This window comes from Carassius carassius, chromosome 29, assembly GCF_963082965.1.
Source record: "Carassius carassius chromosome 29, fCarCar2.1, whole genome shotgun sequence".
Lineage (NCBI taxonomy): Eukaryota > Metazoa > Chordata > Actinopteri > Cypriniformes > Cyprinidae > Carassius > Carassius carassius.
This window is the reverse complement of record NC_081783.1, coordinates 28,684,528-28,697,879: the sequence shown is the minus strand read 5'-3', so window position 1 is coordinate 28,697,879 and position 13,352 is coordinate 28,684,528. Positions and strand designations below refer to the sequence as shown.

General features: G+C 36.4%; 1 protein-coding gene across 3 annotated transcripts in view; it reads right to left on the bottom strand.

Moving 5' to 3' along the window:
• The window catches only part of LOC132110002 (glutamate receptor 3), a 143,667-nt gene that overhangs the window by 129,276 nt on the left and 1,039 nt on the right, over positions 1-13,352 (bottom strand). The gene's annotated exons all lie outside the window — the stretch shown is intronic.

Below are 13,352 nucleotides of genomic sequence, written 5' to 3'. Positions count from 1 at the left end.
CATAGACAATGTTTGCAGGCCTCTATGGAGGTCTCTCTGGAGATAGTTTTCAATAGTGTCGTGAATTAAAGTGTGGAATCTATGTTATCAGCGGTGTTTTGAAAAAAAAATGCCATTAACGTTCATACTTCATATTTAGTATACGGTATAGTACATAATATAATAGTACAGATGATTGTGAATCTTCCAATGTTTCAATATTGCATGTTGTACAGATCGCTGCTGCTTGGAAATGAAATGAGTGTTGCTCAAGGTTTATGGTCACCCGACACTAAACCCAACTGACAGAGTTAACAAAAACAAATGTTATTTGTTGTTGTAAAAACAAATGTGAGATAAAAACACCTTTTAGCCAAAGTCCCTTTAAAGGAAAGTGTTCACTCACCAGCCATGTTTGCAATGCCTCTGGGCAGCTCAAACAAGACCAAGTCCTATCTAAATGAATGGGATTCTCACTGAACTCACAATTAAAAGACATATTTCAAGTCAGCAACAAAATCTAAAATGAACTGCACATGAATGTTGTTTATTATGCTCAGATAGCATTTAAAAAGCTATTTTTAGGCTTTTCTTGATTTTCAGGATAGACCAGCCAAAGCGCATGTGCAGTCATAACGTGCTTAAAACTGTGCATGCGCATTGGCCAGTCTAGCCTCAGGTTTCTATGGGAACTGGAGCTTCTAACGGCCGATACAGTGATGCAATGACTTTACCAATCAGCAACTGGCTCTTTCATTTAGAAGACATGATAGTCTTCTAAATGAAGACAGTCTTAAGAAGACAGCTCTCTCATTTAGAAGACAATTCTGCCATACTGTGCAGTTTCTCCCATTCATAAGTATTGGAGTGAACCAACCATATATGTATTTCTGTAGTTTTTGTATTAGATTATAAATCAGAAAAGTCATACATCTGAAGCTGAATATGTGAAGCAAAAGTCAAAATGTATTTGTTTACCAATCATGGACTATGGTAAAATAATTTTAACAGTATATTGAAGGAACCATGCGGAAATAAATCACTATTAACCGATAATCTGCCACATAATCATGATTTGTGAAAAAAGGAATTCAAGTTATTAGTGGTTTAATGCCACTAGTGTTCATTTCATTATGAAATCACAGTGAAATATATGTTTAGGTACATTTTTGGAGTTTTGCTAAATTATATGCTTTGGTCACACTTTATTTTAAGAACCAATTCTCACTATTAACAATGGCTTTTGCCTTTAATAAACTCCTAATTTGCTGCTTATTAATAGTTAATAAGGTATTTGTTAAGTGTAGGTATGGGTTAGGATTAAGGTATCTAGAATATTGTTATGCAGATGCATTAATATGTGCTTTATAAGTACTAATAAACAGACAATATGCCAGTGATAGAGAGAATTGGTCCTTAAAATAAAAAAGTATCACCATTTTTTCTTTTTTTTTGCAAAAAGGCACCCCCTCCCAGTGATAATACTAGAAACACCCTAGAAACAATCCAGAAAACCCTATAAACTTCATTATAATGCCTTAACAATCACTCACAATGCTTTTAGTAAGTACACTGACAAGGCACATTCATGTTTGCTTTTAGGAAATACAATATATAAATATATAACGTTTAAGGAAGAAGCCAGAATGAACAATGTACAGTACGCAGTTACTGTGTATATGTTTGTGAAGCCGTGTATTCATTCTCTGTCCATTCACAGTTGATCCATGGTGGGACAGCAACTGTCCACTCGCCTTGAGGACATCCTCCCTCTCATTTGACAGATCTCCCCCGACTCCAGAAATGCTGGACACCACGATTCTGACTGGAGACCCAGGCATAAGTTGCTTTTTTTGGCTTTAGATTGCGAGGGGGAGAGTGACCTGACAAAACATCTCCAGTGGACCAACGCTCTGGCTAATGAGAACAGCTCTGGGCCAAGATACCATAGACTGTCAAGGGCATCTGTGAGAGAAAGTCATACATGACTTCACAATTTCATGTTAAAATAAAAGCGAGAGACTGTTAGGAAGAAAGAGGCAGAACAAGTCGAGTCTTTCATCTTTCAACCTGTCATTACATATGCTCTTTGGAGCTGAGAGTTTGATCGTAGTACAAGCTGTGCTGTACTGCTGACTGACATTCAAGAGAAATCTTGCCACTCACGAGAGATTAAGAGTTTGTCAAACATTCTTAAAAATCACCCCTTTTGCACCAAAAATAATTTGTGTTCCTGTAGCACTACCGGCAGAGCATGACACTGCCAGTGTTGCGGGTTTGAGTCGGTCAAGGCTGGGCTTGCTTAGATTTGCACCTGCTGTTAGATACTGTAATCAGACTTTATGGTTTTAAAAAGCAGATTTGTCTCATTACGGGATGGTTTGAAGCAGGGAATGGAAAGCCTGAAGTGAAGCTGGAACTGAGCGATTGCAGAATGTTTCGAGTGAGGAGGGGAAATGGCCATCACTCCACTCCACTCACATGCTCTTTTCCAGATCAGCTTTCAGGCTACGATTACACTAGTGTGTTTTTGTATTAAAAGCCCATAGCTTTTGTTACAGTTACGCCTGGCATGCACACTACTCTAGATTTTTTGACCATTTGAAAACCGAGACTTTAGGAAATGCAGAAGACCCCGTTTTAAAAGACTTTTGAAAATGAAACCATGGCTGTCCACATTCGCTCCCTAATTTGGTCTATTATTTTTACTATGTTTACAGCTCCATTATTATTTCAGCCACAATCAATCACAACAATTTATATACAATTACAAATGATTCAGCATATAAATTGTCAGTTTATTATTTTACACACATGCACACAGACATTATTTCATACATGACACAGTAGTGAGATGCATAAGAAATCTTTAGATGCGCCCATATTTTCTGAGAAAACGCGAGCATTTTTGGCAATTGTTTCTGTCCAGTCCACTCGTTTTATGGCATTTAGCCACAGCTGTCATAATTGTTTATTGTATTTTTGTCTGGCAGTGGCAGCAGGTATGCGATAAAATTTCAAATTGGAGCCTCTAACACATTGATTCTGGCACCCAACATCAAAACAAGATGATATTTTAAGCTTCTTATGTAGCCGAATCTGCACTGGTTTGAATTGGCCACCTCCAGTTTTCTGTTTGTTTTGCGTAGTATATTATATAGCATGATACTACAGCGCACATGCATTTTCGTTCAAGTAGTGTGGATGGAGATCGTTTCTGAAACACAGAACACAGGAAACACAGTGTGGACTAGCATTTGTCAGACGAAAACAACAAAATGTGAACTAACCGCTTTACTAACCGGTGTACTTGTCTACAACATCTGCAATATTCAGTACAAATACACTCATGCTCATATTGCATATGATAACATAAAATCAAGACAATAACATAAAATCAAGATTTGTTGTAGCTCTTTCTGAAAAGGAAAAGAGCAGACTGCAGATGTGTCCAAATAAACATCTGCTAGCCGGGTGTGTAAGAAACTGGCGGGTCCCATTAAAAAGGGAGTAGGCACATGTAAAATCTTGGCAGAGAATATGCACACCATTAGCCTAATGACAGAATGAAAGATGGACGACTTTGTGCGGACGGAGACATTAGATTAAAAGGCCTAGGAATGCAAATTAGTTTTTTTAACAAAAATCAAGAAAAGTAAGCTCACAAAGAGAACAAAAAAAGTGCAGCGGTCTCACTGTTCGTGTTGCTAGGAGGAAGACACACTCAGCTTTAATTCAGCTGTGGCCATCAGAAAAGAAACGCTGCACCCACAGTCTTTTCATGTTGCTTCTTTGCCTTTGAACTGCTTGTCTAAATGTACCTGCGACTTCAAGCCTTGAATGGCATAATGGGAAAATAGAAGTAATTAGGGAGCTACCGCCGTCCCGTCCCCTCCCCTTTCACCTCTTGTCTACCGTACTTCAAAGTAGCACATCTGTCTTAGTCTTGGGCAATAAAATGTATAGAACATCCAAAGCCCTGCCTGGAGGATTAGCACGTTCAAATATTGTTTTGCTAGTGTCACTAATTAATTTAACAAAGCAGCTTTAAAATCACTTTAACATGAAACGTTGTAAGTCACAGAAATGTTGGGAGAAGGAATAAACTTCTTAAGACTAATGTTCTGAAATAGGGCTTGGGCGCCGCGTTGCATTCTGGGACGTGGCAGCCATGTTGATAGCCTCGCGAATGTAAACATACAGCAAGCTGAACGAGAACAAGCAGAGTTGGGAGAAAGAAAAAAGATGTTAAAATCGCGAAAAGGTTGTGGGATTTATAGGGATACGCTAAATAGGGATGCCAGAGACCGGTATGTGGACAAAATCGGCACTATTAACGGTTTGGATCCATATGAAATTCCCAACAAATAGTGGAGTACTGACGACAACTTGCTGCCGCACTTTTGCATAACAGATATCTTCGGCTACCTTGTTTGTTTTGTGAGCGCCTACACTTCAGAATAGTTCCGAAGCTATAAGTCATTGGAGTTTCAAAAGTGTAGTTAGTAGCTGTCAACCCTCCCGTTTTTTCCGGGGTTCTCACGTATTTGAGCTAATTTCTCACCGTCTTCCCGTTTTAGTATTTTCCTCCAAAATATCCCGTTAGCCCCTCCATCAGACCTGTCAAGTCTCTGTGCTGTTGTCCTGTTGCTACTCCTTGCCAATCCAGCGAACAGATGTTTTCAAACAATCGTTTTGCTTACTTGAAAGCAACCTTAGCGTGATGTTGGGCTTTTTAAGATAGCGTGGTTGTTGTGAGAGCACGATTTCACGCCAATCTGTAAGCAGTCATGTCAGACCTAGCTTCACAAATCGCTTAACGTTAGTTAATGCAGCAGTCTTGTAGTACAAATTTTTTATGTCAGCAGAGGGAGAGCAACAGAAAGATGATTGTTGAAATATCCCGTATTTTGGATGAGTAACCCGGGAAATTTCCCTTATTTTTAATGTTGACTTAAGCTATATAAATGAATATTCAGATGTTATGGTCTCCGTGGTCGCGCCTCCAAGCAGAAAAGCAGTGGAAAGTTAATCCGTTCTCATTTTATTTTCCCCATGGCGATTATATGTTGCGCTGTTACACCCCACAATACAGCAACGGTTTACCATGGTTGAAATAGATTTTTAATTAATCAAATTAAGACACACGGATGAGAGGGAGTACGTCTAAACACTGCGCAGTAGTCCGAGTAGCAGTAAAGGAGGCCATCAACACGGCGGCCACGCCAGGTAATGACGTCACGACGCCCAAGCCCTATTAAAGTCACAAATAACTGAAGCTGATTTTTTTGTGCATCAATTAAATTCTAACTATTTGTAACATTTTAGATTAGGGAATGCTATTCACCATTACTTGTTAGAATGTATGCTACTACCATACTGGCTGTTTATGAGTACTTATAAAACATATATCAATGCCTTATTCTGCAAGACCGTATTCTAGATCCCATAATCCCCCAATACCTAAATACAACTACTACAATAACTGCTGGTCACATTTTATTTTAAGGCCCAATTCTCACTATTGACAAACCATTAACTATGACTTTTGCCTCAGTAAACTCCAAATGTGCTGCTTATTAATAGGAAGTAAGGTTTTGCTAAATTTAGGTGTTGGGTAGGGATGTAGAATATGTGCATTGTAAGTACTAATAAACAACCAATAATAATAGGCATGCTAATAAGCAACTCCTTTATAGTGAGAATTGGTCCCTAATACTAAAGTGTTACATACAGTAACGGTCTTACTATCAATAAGCAGTAATTAGGAGTTTATTGAGGAGTTTATTAAACAATAGTGCATATGTGTTCCCTTATCTGACGTGTTAACGTTTTCAAACTAAACAATTTTTAGAAAGGGTCCTAAACACAACCTCATTCTGTGACTGGTTGGCCACACATACAGCCCTACATCAAACTCATGGCACTGGATGCACACACAGAATCACAGTGTTTACAGTTTTATGGAAATGCCTGTAGTTGCAACATGAAATGTAAGCCGCAACCAAATGTATTGTCAAAATGTTAAATACCTCTAACCACATATATTTTATTTATTTTATTTCATCATTTTTTAAAAATTGGGATAAGTGTTGCATGCAGGTTATGACAGTTTATGACGTTTTGATTATGTGAAAATATATATGCATAGATGACTCATTCTATTGGGTCAGTTTTGATTTCATGCTGACTTTAATATGGTATAAGAATGTTTTATTACACGACAGCTTTAATAACTTTGACTTACAGAGAAAAGCAACAAAAATGCCTATTTTATCCCTGCAAAATACAATAAGCTCAGTCAGGATAATTGACTGAACAAAATTCTAATGGACTTTGACATGGTCAAACATACTTGAGGCTATTTGCTCTGTCTTATCAGGAGTAGTATGGCTCAGACGTGACAAGCAAAAGCATTTTTATTTTGTGTGTGAAACAGCAAATGCACATCTCATAAAACTTCAATCTCAGGGACCCTGTGCTTATTTGCTTAGAGAAGCACAAGGCAAAACAATGCACAGCAGTTTGATTCCAATTTGGCTATATTGATCCCATCAGAGAATAGCAATTTTATAAGCATTGGTAGGTCAACTTGTTTCATATTCCAATCAAGAGAATGGATTCCACCTCATGATTTAGGTACATTTTTAATTTCAATTTGAATGAGATTTGCAGAAGCTATCCAAGGCAGTTCATCTGTTAACAATGCCCTGGCACACAATAAGAAATTGAAATCTCAGTGAAATAGCATTCAGTTTGTTTTGAATTCTCACAAACATCACAGACAATTTGTTTAAAATGCTTTGTGCTTAACACACTCCAGAGATTGGTTAAGAAAACCGCAGTCAAAACCCAAAAGCGGCACACAAAAAAACTACAATGAGAAACAGAAGCAAAACCCTGTCCCAAACACAAATCAGCACGCAGGGCGGTAAATCAATGCGTCTTGGCAGATACATCGGCTGTGAGAAGCACAAAACAAAGCAAAGTGTTCAAAAGTTAATTTTTTTCCCCAAAGTTTCGCTGCAAAACTGGGATTTGCTTAAGACTCGATTTGGCAGCAAACAAATGCAGGATTACCTTCACCGTAGCGAAACAAACAAAGACATGTGACTGGACAAAACACAAATAGATCAAATCTTCTCAAGGAGACTGAGATAAAACGTAAATATTTGCAATCGCAACAGATGTGCTCTATTGAGTGCAGCATGTTAAAATCTCAAATATGCTGCGTTCTGCAAATACAAAGACGTCCCTCTCTCCCAGATATAATGTATGCTGTCTTGGAAGATTCATATCTCATTAAAGTGAGGAGTGACAGAATGCAAAATGTACTTGGGTACTGAATTAATGTAAACAAAACATGCTTAAATGTGCTGTTTGCTTTGCCATCACTGTTGCCATATTGCGCATACGGTCTTCACAGTACACATCACAGCTGATTCCCTATGACAAATACGGCCCTTATCTCGGGCTCTAGCAATCGCTGTACTTTGTTGTGCTCAACATACTTCAGTGACTCAGAAAACTGTCTCAGTCAATAGGCAGTAGAGGTGAAATGTCATTTTGAGTCTATTTATTCTATTATTTTGGTGAGCCCTGCATTTCTCCCAGAACATTTTGTAGTGGATGGCCATTTCATTGTGCTTGTGTGGCAGACAGTTTTGACAGAGCTGTCTTTGGTGTACAAGCAGTTCTACATCACCATTACGTAGCTCGTTCAAACATTTATTTTTCTGTTCTTCAACAGCTTTTGATAGGAACAAAATTTGCCATTATTAAAGTGTAAAAATGAAAGACTAAATAAGATGCAAGAAAACATTGACTGCCGGCCTCTTTCCCTGGCGATCCATTTGAGATGTCAGGGGGAATCTCACAAAACCTGTCAAGAAATGTTCAGGTTTCACTACAAAATTCAATAAAACTGTATACTGTGTGACACAAACACACACACTACATTTAACAGTATGTAACTTCTACATTTATAAAGTTTAAAGCTTTTATGAATGTATACATGTATGACGTTATAAACTTAATACATATAATTAAACAGCTATATAAGTAGTATATGTTGTAGTATATTTATGATGACACACATAAATGATTTACACAACAGTTAAAGAAACTAATGAGAATCACCTTTGAGAATAATTAGAATTTTTTATGATAAATGATTATGTGAAATTGAGTAGCAAATGCAAATAGCAAATAACTGGCATAATGTCAAAATATTAATGGTCCCCAAACCAAAATAATATAATAATAATATATATATATATATTCTTTTTTACGTAGAAGAATGTTATTTCTTACGAAATGCAGAAACCTCATCAAAATGTCCCCAGACTACATAACTCCAACATCATTAGAAACCAAAAGCAACTATACAGCCAAAAATATAATCTCAGAGTACAATTGACTAGAACAGTTTGAGAAGCAGTCTCATTATTTTGCTCAGTCATTCATAAACATTGGTTTGCTTCATTGTCACATTGTAAACAGCAATTACCTAAATTATTAATTGATAACCTGACAGCAAATCAGTTGAACAACAAAAGCATTTATGATTGTGAGAAGCAAAACATGCATCCATTTTCTTAGCTTTTCAATGCCAGTGTGGTACTCATATCAAATATACAATAACTAAAATAATAAATACAATTAAAAACAACTTGCAAAGGTATTTATTCTCAAACATTCATCTTCCCTGTTGACTGTCCAAGTGAATATAAACTGATGCTCTTCGGGGCTGACATTTGAGCCACCAAATAGTCAGTTCTTTGGCAGAAAGACACGGCTAAGGTCTTGTTTCCTTGAACACAAGCTAATAACTAGGAAAGAACAAATGTCTTTGTTTGCGTTTCAGGCCTGCTGTGTGAATGTGGGCTGCTGGGCTCTGTTCTTAATGAAGGTTTACAGGGAGAGACATGTGACGCCGCTTCAGCCTTGAAGGAACATCGCTTCCCTTAAATAGAATCACCTTAAAAGACATCTACTCCCATGTGACAAAATTAAATTAATATGCACTGATTTTATATAGAGCAACCAGCATGAAAAGCAAGGCGAAACATGTTTCATGGAGTTTAAAGTAATATTACATAGATTTGCTATTCATAAAACATTAGATCTCACTTGGAATCTTTATTATGCATATTTCCAATCTGGTATCACATTAAAGACAAGTGAACCAAGAAATTATATTGGGAACCTATTATGCATGCTTAAAGGTAAGCCAATTTTTGAGGAGAATACATTGTTCTTATTTTGTGATAGATAGTGAATATACTGTGTACTACAAATCTTCATGTTAAGGTATATGCAAATGAATATACACTGATAATTAGTTACTGCAAGCATCACTGTTATGATGATAAAATGAATCTAGTTTTAATTGCACTAATCTAATATCCTTTCTGAATTTTTGCTGTTAAACAAATCTCAGGTTTTTTATACCACACGGGTAAAAGGAACGTACTTAGAAATGAATGTGATGGGTTTAGCACATGCCATCGTCTAAACAAACTCGAAGATGTTATCCTGGAAGCTTCAGATCTTTTATGCTGCTTTTGAAACGTGAAATGAAAAGTGTAGCTGTCTCGTTTGAGGAGTAATGGAAAACACTTCTCTACCGTGGTTTTTTTTTTTTTTTTTTTTTTTACAGTTTCTCAGTGGATGCAGGAATAGATTAAAAAAAAAAAAAAAAAAAAAAAAAAAATTATATATATATATATATATATATATATATATATATATACATTTTAAATAAAATTTTCTGTAGGAAATGTCATGGATAACTGTAATTAAGTGTGCTGACGTTTACAAGAATATAATTAATAAACTTAGCTACAGGCTGTGTGCTTTTGTATGAAGCTAATTATCATTAACCAACAAAATCCGTAAGTATCTAAAAGGTTGACTGTTCACAAGAAATTTCATACATTCATACAAGGACAAGGTCTGTGAAAATGTAAGATGTTTACTGACATTTTTTTTGTCTTTGAAAGTCTCTTCTGCTCACCAAAGCTACATTTATTTAATAAAAAAAGTATTACAATTTAAAATAACTTTCTATTTCTTTCTACTTTTCTATGTAAAAATACTGTAAAATGTATTCCAGTGATGCAATGCTGAATTTTCAGCACCATGCTGATTTGCTGATCAATAAACATTTCTGATTATCAAATTATAATCAATGTTGAAAACATCTGTGCTGCTTCATATTTTTGTTGAAAACTGTGATACAATTTTAATTTTAAAATTTAAAATAAAATTTTTAGATTACATTTTTTAGGATTCTTGATAAATGGAAAGTTCAAAAGAACATAACTTATTTTTTTGGTAACATTATGAGTGTATTTACTGTTACTTTTGATCAATTTAATGCATCATTGATTAACAAAAATATTTGTATGTATTTCTTTTATTCTTACTCAAAACTTTTGAATGGTACTATATCACGGTTTCCACAAATGTATGTAGCAGCACAACAACAACAATAAATTATTATTGAGCAGCAAATCAGAATATTAGAATTAGATTTCTGAAAGATGAAGACTGGAGTAATAATGCTGCAAATTTTATCCCATTCGCACTGTCACTGGGGAAGTTGTGGCCTAATGGTTAGAGAGTCTGCCTCGTAACCCAAAGGTTGTGGGTTCAAGTCTCGTACTGGTTAGGGATTGTAAGTGGGGGGAGTGAATGTACAGTGCTTCAGTCTCTCATTTTGAGCATGTCACTGAACCCCCAACTGCTCCCTGGGTGATGCAGCAAAAAATGGCTGCCCACTGCCCCGGGTGTGTGTTCATGGTGTGTGTGCTCTGTGGATGGGATAAATCTACTAACTCCGAGTATGGGTCACCATACTTGGCCATGTGTTCATCATGCCAGCTAACAGCTTGTACCTCATTTAAAAATGACACTGGCATTAAAAAGTGATAATGAATCAGATGTTATAGACAGTCTTGAGTCATTTTCTCAATGCTTTGCAAGGAGGCTCTCAGGACAGCTGCGCTCCTTTAATTATTTTCTATTGCTAAAATTCAGCTTCCTTTTCCCCAGCCATGTGCTCCTCAATGCAGGGACATGTACTGTTGTAGAAAAATGTATCTATTATTTATTCACTAATTTTCTTCACACCTATGCTCTTATAAGTGCAGACACTTCATTAGCATGTGATCGCCAACATAACTTGGAGATCTGCACCTCCTTTACCACAGTCCCACCCCCACCTTGACACTTCCAGTTTGATTGGCTGCCTGTGTGTAGGTTTTTCTTTTTCTTTTTTTTTCAATGAAGTCAGTGCAGTGAAGCAATAGGAGGTTTACAAATCCACACGGGTGCTGAGGATGAGATCAGCACAAAAGTGTATGAATGAGTTAAAGCTTCACTGAATGTGCTAATAAAGTGAAGATATTCAGTTCTGAGGGCTTGCTGGACATCACGGTCAGATATCAGATAGCAAAAGAAAGCTACTGCAACATACTTAATATGCTTATATAATAATGTATATTACTGTAAAGCAGTGAACCTGAAATATGGCTCGCGAGAGCCACTTTCCTGCAGAGTTTAGCTCTAACCCTAATCAAACCCACCTGAGTTTGTTAATCAGTGTCTTCAGGATCGTTAGAAAATCACAGGTAGGTTTGTTTGATTAGGGTTGGAGCTTAACTCTGCAGGAAAGTGGATCTCACGAGCCAGATTTGAGAATCACTGCTGTAAAACAATGACAGGTGTACTTTTGGTTTATCTGACATCTATAGGCCTTGCCTGTTAACAAAAATTCTAGAAAATGGTTTGTGTAAATACTCTAAATACTAAATAATCAAGTGACCTCTTCGTAAAGTCACTTGCTTTGGTCCTGAATGAATGAGCTGTTTTGGATGAATCAGTTGAATGAATGAATCAATGACTCACTCATTTAGACAATGACTTGCCACCATCTACTGGCATTTCACTTCACTTCATCTTATTTAGTGTATTTTCTCTTACAACACTTCATATTTCTAATATTGTAATCACATTACAATGTAAATGCACTCATGGCCTGTCTGAGTTGCATTAAACAGTCTATGTAAATACATCTAAATGAAACTTCATATATTGCTTCTGCGCTACTTCTGGAGTAGCAGTTTTTTGTTGTTGTTGTTGTTTTTTACATGAAAGAGTTACAAAAAAGTTTTCATTCATTTAAAAAGAAAGTTACAAAAATGTACCTATAAATGCCATAGAATATCAAAATAAGGGGACAGATATTTGACCTTACTGGAAGAGTTGCTTACAGGTTTGGGATTATTTTTCAGTTGTTATTTTAGCCTCACTGAATCATACAAACCTTCCTCCTTTTTTACAAAACCTAGTAGGTAATATTCAGTTCCTAAAACCAAAATATTTTGTTTCTGTTCCTCCAATAATTCCATGACAAACTCAGGTTGTGTAATTATTTATGCTATCTTCCTCACACCTATCTGTACCTCTACAGTGCTGGGGTTATTCGGTGTTGTCAGGGGAATATGCTTTTGAATTCAAAGTGATGTTGACTCAGAAATACCAACAGACTGACTGTGCCCACAAAGCACTTCTATCACTGAATGCTCATACTCTTATTGAAACACTTTCACTTGCATATCAGACTGGACAAGCATGGGTGCCACAAAAGAACTGTCATAATTACAAAGGGATTCAATCACAGAAACATCAAAGCAGAAATACAAAACGACTTGTCATGTACTTGGCAAGCGTAACACTAAATTCAACCACAAAGACTGACATTTTCAAAAGCAAGAATTCTGATAAATATCAGAAGTTTTACAGAGAAGAAAACATGATGCTTAGAAAATAGCCTGAAACTATAAAATCTCTCCTCTCAACCCTGTCCGAACTCGAAAATCAACTGAAAACACATATCTTTGTGTCATGATACTCTGGCTTCTAAATTCAGCTGTATCTGTTCTTTCCTTGAATTTTTTTACTCATATTTTTTCACTGTATGCCTTGCTTTCGTTACGATTTGTACTACTGTTAGCAATATTATTATCATTAATATCAATTTATTTAATATGAATACATTTAATCTGAAGTCCACAATGTGGCTTGATGTTAATAGGTGGTGCACAACTGAAAGCAGTAACCGGATCATTACAAGATTAAGGGATAATATATGGGGTAATAGAAACTCATCACTGCAGAACAGCCTGCTTCAGTGTTTCTCCACTTTTTGTATTGCTTAATTAAGCTGAAATCTATCAAAGTATTGACTGGTTTGTTACTGATGGATAAAGATGATGAGTATCGCAGTTCATAGAAATGTTTGCACAGATTTCCAGCAATTATTCTCGTTCAGTCAGTGTGATATGAAGCAGCATCGAGGTAAAAGC